The sequence below is a fragment of the Lynx rufus genome, unplaced genomic scaffold, assembly GCF_022079265.1.
Source record: "Lynx rufus isolate CCGP_SWC_20201006 ecotype Redwood Valley unplaced genomic scaffold, mLynRuf1.p SCAF_2, whole genome shotgun sequence".
NCBI classification, from domain to species: Eukaryota; Metazoa; Chordata; class Mammalia; order Carnivora; family Felidae; genus Lynx; species Lynx rufus.
Genome location: NW_025814834.1, coordinates 220,712,846 through 220,723,856, shown reverse-complemented (window position 1 = coordinate 220,723,856; position 11,011 = coordinate 220,712,846). Strand labels below are relative to the sequence as shown.

Sequence of the window (11,011 nt, the reverse complement as noted above, 5' to 3'; positions counted from 1 at the left end):
ACCGTTAGCACAATGGTTTGGTTCTGTTTGCTCTCGTTGTTGCTGTTTATTTGTATAGACTTCATAATCACCTCTGGAAGAAGACGAGTACAGAAATGTATCGCATTCCCGGGCTGGGGTCTACTGTTAGGTCCAGCCACCCATCTTTTGATTTACCCATTAAAGATAAAAAGGCATTGCACTGAGAACAATTTGAGATTTTGCAACATGCAGATTCACGGATTGTGCGTGTGATTTTAAAAATAAGAGGCTGCGGGGCTGTGCCTGCTCAGCGGCCTGTCGGCCGGGGCTGCCGCAGGTGAGCTGGCCCGGCAGCTGGCACTTGTAGATTGTCCGCAGTGCTTATGCCCTGCTCGCTGTCTTTCTAGTGAAGGCCATGGGGAACAGGGTCGTCTCTCCAATTTCTGAAGGGTAGCCCATGGGAAGGCCAGTCTGAGACAGAGATTAAGCAGGGGGATGTGGAAGTCAGAATGCCGGGGTTCGAATCCCCTCTCCTCAATTACAAGGCACTGCCTGTCTTTCACGAAGTGGCTCAAAAGTGATGGCGGATGGTTCCAGGTGCCGCTGCCCAGCTGGGAGAGCCAGGAGCCGGGGCGTGGGGGCAGCTCTGGGGCGGCCAGCAGGTCTCCCCTGGGAGGGAATGGAGTGGCTGGCATCCAGGCAGGAATCTGCCCAGGGCTTGGGCGGAGGCTGATGGCCCCAGTGAGGGGCACTGCCTCCAGGATGCCTCGGTTCGGGATTTATTTATAGAGTATGCCCCACCCACATCTGGGAGTGGATTTGTAACATTGAGCACATGCGAAGACACAGCTAGGGTGGAGGTGGAGAGCCTGAGGGAGGACATAGGGAGAGAGGCAGACATTCACCCCCCGGGTTCTGATACCTGAAAGGGAACCAACTCATCTCATGGGTGGGAGGGTGGGTGGGGGTGGCAGGTTCATCCACGTGGGAGACAGTTTCGAGGGGAATTTACCCTCTAGATACTTGTATGAAAGGCGTCACCAACATGAAGTAAAATAAAATAAAATAAAATAAGATAAAATATAAAATAAAATAAAATATAAAATAAAATATAAAATACAAAATATAAAATAACAATAAAATAAAACATAAAATAAAATATAAAGTATAAAATAAAAAATAAAATAAAAAATAAAATAAAATATAAAATAAAATAAAATATAAAATAAAATAACAATAAAATAAAACAAAATAAAATGTAAAGTATAAAATAAAAAATAAAATAAAATATAAAATATAGGATAAAATAAAAAAGATAAAATAAAACAAAATAAAATATAAAATAAAATAAAAAATAAGGTAAAATAAAACATAAAATAAAACATAAAATAAAATATAAAATATAAAATAAAATAGGGCGCCTGGGTGGCTCAGTCGGTTCAGCGTCCGACTTCGGCTCAGGTCATGATCTCGCGGTTCGTGGGTTCGAGCCCCACGTAGGGCTCTGTGCTGACAGCTCAGAGCCTGGAGCCTGTTTCAGATTCTGTGTCTCCCTCTCTCTCTGCCCCTCCCCCACTTGCACTCTGTCTCTCTCTGTCTCAAAAATAAATAAAAATTTTAAAAAATTTAAAAAATAAAAAAATAAAATAAAATAAAAAATAAGATAAAATAAAATATAAAATAAAGCATAAAATAAAATATGAAATAAAATATAAAAACAAAATACAAGATAAAATACAAAATAAAACAAAATATAAAATAAAATAAAAAATAAAATAAAATAACAAAATAAAACATAAAATAAAACAGAATAAAATAAGGGGGAAAAAAGACGTCGCCCACACGGTGAACCTCCGGTTTGCCAGAAAGGCAGAAACATTTTCCAAGTGGGTTTCTTCCATCCGGCCCCCATGAAAGGGGAACGTATGCCTTTATTTCCCAGTTTGGGTATTTCTGTGGGAGTGACGAGTCAATGTTTTTAAAACATGTCATGTTCTCATGTATTACCTTCATAGAGCAAGAAAGGGGAAAGGAGCAGATGGCATCTCCCTCGCCACCCTAGGGGTCTTCTCTCCAGGTGGGACCGGCTTTCTTATGCACCGGTTCCCCCTCCCCCTCCCCGCCTACCCCTGCCGAGTGCGTCCAGGTCCTGCCCGGGTTTCTTTCACAAACGCAGAGGACACATCAAAACACACAACCACGTCTCCTTGACAAGTTCCCTCTGAAGCAAATTACGTGGGACGCCTGGCAAGTCCTTTCCTTGTGTGTCAGGTAGAGGAAGGTGGATTCTGGTTTCTAGAAAAGTTCCCTCTGCTCACTGGGCTTCAAGTTAAAGACACGTCATGGTCAGGTGGGCTCCAAGAGACAAGCTCAAGCGGTTATAAACTTTCCATGTGTCCCCCCTGTCCGCCCACCCCCCCACCCCCCCACCTCTGCCCACTCTGACCAGGATTCCTTAGCAGAGCAGACATTTGCTCATCAAAAGTGCTTTCTTTTCCGGGACACGCTGCCCTAAATCAGAGACCCAAAGAGAAAAAAAAAAAACTTCAGCCAAACAAGTTTTGGTTGAACAGCTCTGATAATACCTAACATCGAGCGGTGGCGCAAGCTGGGACTGAGCTGAATGCTCGGTACATTCTTTCCCTGTAATCCTCACAGCCCGTGGACTGGGTGCTCGCTTACAGAGGGGAGGTGGAGATGTCGGAGACTCGCGCACTTGCCCAAGGTTACAAACAGCAGGGTGCAGGAGTCGGGGCTCCAGGGCCGAGAGCTCAGCCGGGACTGGAGCCGCGGGGCTCCGCCACGCCACCCGTGCGGCGACCTCAGGGCACCGCCCGACCCTGGTGCTGTGGGACCATCTAAACCGGAATGTAGGAATGCTGTGACCTGCGGTGGGGAAAGAGGAAACCTTTCTTTGTATCATTTCTGCAGCATGAATTTCAGCATCCCGTCCGATTGTGGACGTGACAGCAAACCCCTATTTTAGTGGCGCCTGTGACCTTTCCTGTGAGAGGAATCACCGATGTTTTCACCGTGCATCACAGTGGCCGTAGAAATGAAAAAATTTTGTTTCTGCTTGTCACCAAGTTGAAATGAGGAGTTATGAGACCCGCGGTGGGACCTTGTCATTTCATGCGTAAAGAAACATGTCCAGATTTAAGTCACAAATTTTCGTTTTGATAGCTGTGGTGGTTTTCTGGAGCACCGACCGTAACAGATTACAGAGACTGGGCGGCTTAAACAACAGAAACTTACTCTCACCGGGTCTGGGGACCAGAAGTCTCAAATCAGGGCGTGGCTGTGACTGTTTGGCGGGGGAGGGGGGGGGCAGAGCCTGAGCGGCTGTCCTGATCTAGGCGAGTTCCCAGGGTGTTCATGTGTATGGGAGCTGTGGGCCCGCCTGCCTCCCCGTCTCCCTAGGGAGGCCCTAGCCTTTCCCTCCTGTGAGCTGCCCACGGGAACCCACCTGGGATCCCCGGAGGGCAGGATTCCCCAGGGAAGGCTGATGCAGCCCCCTCCCGCCCTCACCAGGCAGGCACAGAACACCTGGGCACTGCCCGTCCGGCCGTTCCAGCAGCCAGGGTGCGGGGCCCGAGCGCGCAGGGCCAGGCTGGGAACCCGGTGCAGCCAGGGACATCTCTCCTTTGTGATCCTGCTCAGAGTGGCTGCGTGCAGGAAGTTCCTGTCCCTGATGCGCGCCCAGCACCAGCTGGTGAATCGCTCCCTGTGGCCCTGGATGCCTGTGGGGAGGGGGCAGGGGCTGTAATTGCTCACCTGCTGCTCCGAGGTGCCAAGCCCTGGGGGAGGGGGCGGACATCTGGGGAAGCCTCTGGCTAATTGGGCAGGTGGCTTCTCCCTGGGGGAGGCGGGGGGGGGGGGTTGCACCGGTTCCTTTAAAATGGGCAGGGAGGATGTCCCCTCACCCCTCCTGCCCCGTCTCCTGGGGATTTCAGAGGTGACTTCCTGGGTTCTGTTTCCTCCATTGGTCTGCACCACAGGAGCAAGATGCAGAGGTGTGTCTTCTGAGGCTCACCTGGGCCGTGCACACTCTGGCGGGGCTGGGTGGGGGCGGGCGGAGGGGGCAGGGACGGGTCCTGGCGTGGGTCCTGCCCTCCCGCCAAGCGATGCCCAGTAGAGGGGGCGTGAGGATTGTGGGCCACCTGCCACAGCGACAGGCGTCACTTTTGCAGAGGTGGCAGCCGTCACGAGGGAAAGCTCCTAAGTGTGGGCGCACAGTTAAATAAACAGACCCGAACGGTGCTTCCCCAGACCGCGTGCTCTGGCACCTGCCCCATGCAAATGTGGGTCTGCGTTAGGGAGCGAGTGAGGGCCGCTAGGCATTGGGGTGTAAATCGAGGCCCTCCACGTCGAACCGCTGTGATCCGCACCGTCTCAACTGCCCGCTCCCTCTTCCTGGCCGTTTTCTGCTTCCCCCCGGCCCCGACCACCAGCAAAACCCCGTAATTAGGCATCTCTTGTCGGGTTTTTTTTCTTTCGGAGGAAGGCAAGCCTCAACTTGCTTCTGGGTTCTTAATTTTTGATCAGGGATGCTCCTTGACTAATTATTTGGCAGTAATGAGGGAGGAGGCATCGAGGGGGGGACGTCTCCCTGAGCTTTCAGACCAAGCCGTAAATGTAAGGATGAGGCATTTGGTAAACAGGACGCTAATTGGATTAATGCGAAATAATGAGTTCTAGTGAAAATAACAGAAAAGACGATTGTAAGATTGAGGTCAAGGTAATTCCAAGAACACTGTCCAAATCTCCCCCTGGTCGATTTGATCCCTGAAAATATTTAGAATAAGACAAAGAGTCTACTCTCCACGGTGAAATGTGTAGGAGAGTAATTTCTGGACAGCATGTTTTATTTTTTTTTAAATTTTTTTTTAACATTTATTTATTTTTGAGACAGAGAGAGAGAGACACAGCATGAACGGGGGAGGGGCAGAGAGAGAAGGAGACACAGAATCGGAAGCAGGCTCCAGGCTCTGAACCATCAGCCCAGAGCCTGACGCGGGGCTCGAACTCGCGGACCGTGAGATCGTGACCTGAGCTGAAGTCGGATGCTTAACCGACTGAGCCACCCAGGTGCCCCTGGACAGCATGTTTTAAAACAAGAAAGGCTCAAGGGGAGTGGCACGGGGTAAAGAGCTGGGAACCCTGGCCGGCTGCTTTTCCAGAGTTTCCGGGACTGTCTGGCCCCAGATCAGTGTGCGTGACGAGCAGAGCTTGAGTTACTGACTTTCTCCTTCTTCCAGTTACTGTAGTGAAAACCCCTCTATTTGCTTTGTCTCTCCAACTCCCTTCTCTGGTGGCCAGGACAGCCCTGCCAAATCCAAGAGGCCGGGTATGGACCAGTGCTTTGCCCTTTGTGACCTTTCGAATTTCGTGCTATTCAAAGGCATTCCATTGATGAGAGTTCTTGATGGTAAAAGGTGACAAAATCATGGTGAGGGTGGCCCTGCTTAGGAACCGGCTAGAAAGGGGCTCAAATCCACCCCAGATGTGCTACTTAGTCATGTGATCTTGCAAAGCTTGGCTTTTGTAGGATGAGAGGAAGAAATGTCTTCCCAGAAACACTGTGGTCCCAGAGCGCCGCCCACAGTCCCTCATCTGGGCCCCTCATCTGGGTGTCATACTGGGGGCCACTGGTGTTTCAGAATTCAGATTGAAAGAAGAATACTTTAGAAGAGTAGCACAGTACCTGCATCTTGTATTAAAAATTTTTTTGAATGTTAATTTATTTTTGAGAGAGAGAGAGAGACAGAGCGTGAACGGGGGAGGAGCAGAGAGAGAGAGGGAGACACAGGATCTGAAGCAGCTCCAGGCTCCAAGCTGTCAGCACAGAGCCCAATGCGGGGCTCGAACCCACGGACCATGAGATCATGACCTGAGCCGAAGTCGGACGCTCAACCGACTGAGCCACCCAGGCCCCCCCAACATGAATCTTGTTTAGAAACACCACCAACGGGTCCGATGGAAACACCCCACAGTCCGGCTCTCCCCGGTTCCTGCCGCAGAGTGCCAATGAACGTTTACACTGAGTGGGTTTAGAGTTTGCGTCTGCCCAGCGGAGTCTGCCCCAGACAGAGGGAAAGAACTCCCAGTTTTCTGAGCTCTCCGGATTCCCAAAAATGTACGGAAGTGAGGCTAGGCTGTATTCCACTGAAGACTTAATTTGCACATTCATTCATGGCTCGTGTGTGAGGGGGCGCCCACCCTTTCCCTGCAGGGTCTGAGCAGGCAGGTGGGGGCCACGCCCAGGACCCACCGGACCTTGGCACCCTGCCGAGGGCCCGGGAGCGGGCTTTGTTCATGGGGGTGGGGGGTGTGGGGACGGGTCTTGACAGTGGGATGGGGTGGGGGGACAGCTGGGGGGCAAGAGAGCCCGTCCCCACGGCTCCAGCAAGCCCCTTCCCTCGACGTTTGAAAACCTGCACTCAGGAGGGGGGGTGGTCAGACACCTGATGCTCAGGAGACAGGAGCCCAGTGACGGCCTTGAACCGTGAAAAACAGAAACAGACACGGGAAGTACGCGTGCCGCCCGGGTGCGCCTGGAGGAGGCGGCTCGGTCACGCGATTTGTGCGGGGTTTATTTCCAGCCTCTAACCGCCCCACGTTGGAGAAGTCACGCGACCTCCGCGCCTCCCTTTCCTGGGCTGTAAGATGGGGTCAGTAGTTTTTCTCGTGGGGCTGATGTGAGGGCCTGGGACTAGGGCCTGTAAGACACTCAACACGGTCCCCGTGCAGAGAAAGCCGGGTGTCAGGCTGGAGCAGAAGGCGTCCCGGCCTGTGCGCTGCCTTGGGGCCGCTGTTTCGCTTTCGAGCACGTTTCCGGGGTCTCGTCCTTGCGAAGCAGGGGTGGCTGGTAAACGTGAGGGAGCAGGAGGTGCAGAGGCGAGGGAGGAAGGGCGGCTGAGCAAACAGCCACCAAGGTCCCCCTGCCCGACCGCAGAGAGGCGCGCCCTGTGTCTCCCCTGCAGAAGCGGGACCTTCCAACTCAGGAATGAATAAATGCCGACCCTGGGCCTTCTCCTGGAAGAGGGAGGGCCCCCCAGACACCCATGTCCCAAGGCCCCAGACCTCTGGTCATGTTATTCACGCGGCCAAAGGGACAGTGACTCAGTCGGGGACCTGGAGGTGGTGATGACCCTGGAGCGTCCAGCTAGGCCCATGGCATCCCACAGGTCCCTGTAACCTGGAGGCTGGAGGGTCAGGGACAGAGGGGGCCGTGCCTGTGGAAGCAGAGCCTGCAGGCGTGGGCTCTGAATCTGCAGGAAGGGGCCTCGAGCCGAGGGACATGAGCACCCTGGCCGCTGGAAGAGGCCGGAAGTGGGAGGAAGCAGCCCTGCCACCATCTTGATTTTAGGCCCACGAGACTCCCCACACTCCGGGCTCCGGAACCCTGAGAGAGTGTGCGTGCGGCCGCACGGACGGAGCCTCGGGTGACGTCCTGCTCTCATCCTGCTCGAAAGACGCCCAGGCCCCGGGCCAAGGTTCACACCTGGACCTCGCGGATGAACATCGGGCCCCGGCCGAGGCAAGAGCGTCCCGGGAAGAGCTTTCCAACAGGGTCTGGTGGTGGCAGGAAGTTGTGTAGGAATGCTCGTCCGGCTCCCCACTGAGCACCCCAAGCTGGTGGCCATTCTCACTGCCTCGACTGTGTCCGGAGGCCCGTCTGACACCATCACTCAGGGCCACCCACCCACCTTTGGTCTCAGACAGGGACGTCGGGGGCTGTGGCAAGGGTTCTGTGAGCCCTAAGTGTTCAGGGCTGTGTGTCCACCACCCAGCTCAGAAGGCAGGGCCCCAGCCTCCCAAGTCAGGCCGTCCGTCTCTCTACAGGGGATGGGCTGGGAAGGAGGGCGTGCCAGGAGGTCACCCCCACAGGAGCCCTGGTGATGAGATCTCAGGCCATGAGATCTCATGGGCCAGGTGCGGGGGGGGACCCTCCCAGGGTCGCATGGCTTCAATGAGGGCCGCTTCCCCGACGTGCAGGTCACGGCACCTACCTGCTGTGGTCAACAGCCGGCCGTGGGCAGCCTGGCATTGCCCCCTGGCTGCTTTGCCTCTTTTCCAGGACCAGGGAACACCTCCCTCCCGCCACCGCCCACTGTCCCTGCGTGGCCACGATGCCTCACACCTGCAGGCGTGTGCACACGCACACAGGACTCCCGCAGCCCCATCCCACGCCTGACACACGGGCTGCACACGGACGCGGGCTATTCTGCAGAAATGTGTCCGTGTTCAGCAGGAGTTGGGGAGCCCACAGCTGCAGGCCGACGCTTCCCCAGGAACAGTCAGGGAGCAGAGCCCCTCGCCCTGGGTGGCCGCCCCCCCCCCCCCCGCCCTCCCAGGGAGTCCAGGTGAGAGCACCCTGGCAGCGTCCCTCAGAAGTGTGTGCGTGCGTGTGTGCTGTGTCCCTGAAGGGCGAGGGCTTTGGCTCCCGGGTCGGCCGCATCTTCAGTTCCCATCCAGCCCGGAGACCTTACCCTGCAGGGTACCCTGCCCCCCGCCCCCCGCCCCCCGCCCCCCGCCGAGGGTTTCTCCCCAGACTCCACGGGGCCGCGGGGTCTGCTCCAGGGGCTCCAGGAAACCACTGCAAACAACGTTCCCCCAACTTGTGTTACGTGAAACTGGATTGGTCTCCTGTTGCCGCTGTAACAAATTACCACAAATTTAGCGGCTTAGAGCCCCGTGGATTTGCTTTCCCGTAGTTCCGGAGGTCAGAAGCCTGAAATCCGTCTTTCTGGGCTAAAATCAAGGTGCAGGCGCGGGGTGCTCCTGGAGGTTCGAGGGGGAGAATGCATCGCTTGGATTTTCCAGCTTCTAGAGGCACCTGCACTTCCTGCCTCGTGGTCCCTTCCTCCCTCTGCAAAGCCAGCAGGTCAGCACCTGTGCGCCCCCCTGACTTGCTGCCTCCCTCTAACCAGGACGCTGTGGTTATACTGGGTCCCCCCGCCCAGTACAAGATGCCTCCGCCCCTGGGTGTGTCCCTTAATCCTGTCCGCATGGTCCCTTCTCCTGTCAGGTGGCTTGAGCTTTCTATGCTGCTGCCTGTGGCGGGGGAAGGAGGGGCAGTGAGTGGCGACACAGGTTAGGGTCCCAAATCTGGGCTTCCTCAGGGTCCTTCTGGCCAGTTGTTTAAAAACATGTGCTTGGAGCGCTATCGACAATAGCCAAACTATGGAAAGAGCCCAGATGTCGGTCGACTGATGAATGGATAAAGAAGATGTGGTTTATGTATACAGTGGAATATTACTCGCGACCAAAAAGGATGACTTCTTGCCATTTGCAACAACGTGGATGGACCTAGAGTGTATAATGCTAAGTGAAATAAGTCATACAGAGAAAGGCAGATACCATATGTTTTCACTCCTATGTGGAATTTAAGAAACAAAACATGATCATAGGAGAAGGGAAGGAAAAGCAATATAAAAACAGATACAGAGGCAAATCATGAGAGACTCCTAAATACAGAGAACGAACCTAGGGTTGCTGGCGGCGTGTTGTGGGGGGATGGGCTAGACGGGTGATGGGCATTAAGGAGGACACTTGCTGAGATGAGCACTGGGTGTCATATGTAAGTGATGAGTCACTAAATTCTCCTGACACCATTAATACACTTGATGTTAGCTAACCTGGACTTAAATTAAAAACAGATAAGTAAATAAATAACCCCCAAGATCTAGGTGCTAGGAAAAAAGAAAGAAAGAAAGAAACAAAAACCACGTGCTTGGAAAATCAGAATGCGGTCTCGAGGCCGCGTATTACACGGAATTACCCGAATTTGCCGTGTGTGTGCGTGTACGTGTGCTCCCACACATACTGGCAGCACAAAACAGTTGAATATCAACTTCCTGGTTGGACCTAACGTTGAAAAAGGTGGGTCCTTTTTCAATCACCCGCTGCTTAGAATCACCCACTGACACGTCGCGGGTGGAATGTCGTGTGTGTGGAACTCGCTGTAGCTGGAGGGCAGCCTGCCGCGGAGGCCGGGGGTAGGTTCACGGGCTGGTTGCACTGTGCTCTCTGTTTCTGTGTGTGTGTGGAAATTTCTCTGATGAGGACGACAGGGGGACGTGCGGGCGTGGCTGACACAGCCCCACTCCGAGCCCAGCTTCCAGCTCTGCTTCCTGCGGCCAGGGGCCTGTCCCCAGGTCGCTGTGCGGAGGGCATGGTGCTGCCCGCCAGCCCCAGGGCTCCCAGCCACGCTCCGCCCCGGCGGCCCCAGGCTCCAGGCCGGCCACGCTGCTTCCTTGGTTCCAATGTCATTGCCTAGGCGACCGGGACGCTGCCTCCACCGCCTGCCTGCCCAGCCACGAGCTGCTTTGGGCCTCCCGGCCGCCTCCGCCTCCGCACCGACCCCGACCCACCCTCGGGGCCCAGGCTCCGCCAAGGTAGGCTTGGGCTCAGCCTGGCTGCCTCTCTCAGGTCCTGTCCTGGCCTCCCGGCCACAGAGCAGCCACCTGCTGGGGGGGCGGGGGGGACAGAGCCCCCTTCCCGCTGCCTTCCACCTGGCACCCAGGAGTGGGGTGCCCTGGGGGCACGGAGGGCAGACAGGGAGGCCGTGTCCGTGGTTCCCCTGATGGGCAAGGAAGACCAGCCCCTTCTGGTGGCGCTTTGCAGAGCCCTCTGCCCCTGGGGGGCCCTGAGTGACCCAAAGGGCCCCGGGTGGGGGGGGGGGCCAGGCTGGGTGGGGGCAGAAGCGGCTTCCTTCCGGCTGCCTCCTCCCCTTGGCCTGCTGGGAACTCTCTCTCTCCACTTCCTGCCAAGGAGGCACGGCCTGCCCAGGCCAGGCATCACCCTCCTTAGCTTCTTGTGTGGCTCAGTCGTGGTCGATAGGTGTGGCCATCCCCGCTGCACAGGCCAGAAAACAGAGGCCCCACACGTGCAGGCCGAAGGCACTGAACCTGTAGCTGGTCGCAGCGCGTGAACCGGCGTGAACCGGCTTGAAAGGGGAGGCGGGACACATGTCCTCATCCCCCTGCCCCTCTGTCGGCGCGGTCCGTTATGCCATGCGCTCCCAGCTCGTCTGGACCCCGCCAAG

The 11,011-nt window shown here is 55.4% G+C and overlaps 1 protein-coding gene across 1 annotated transcript in view; it reads left to right on the top strand.

Moving 5' to 3' along the window:
- The window catches only part of TP73 (tumor protein p73), a 61,321-nt gene that overhangs the window by 1,098 nt on the left and 49,212 nt on the right, over positions 1 to 11,011 (top strand). The gene's annotated exons all lie outside the window — the stretch shown is intronic.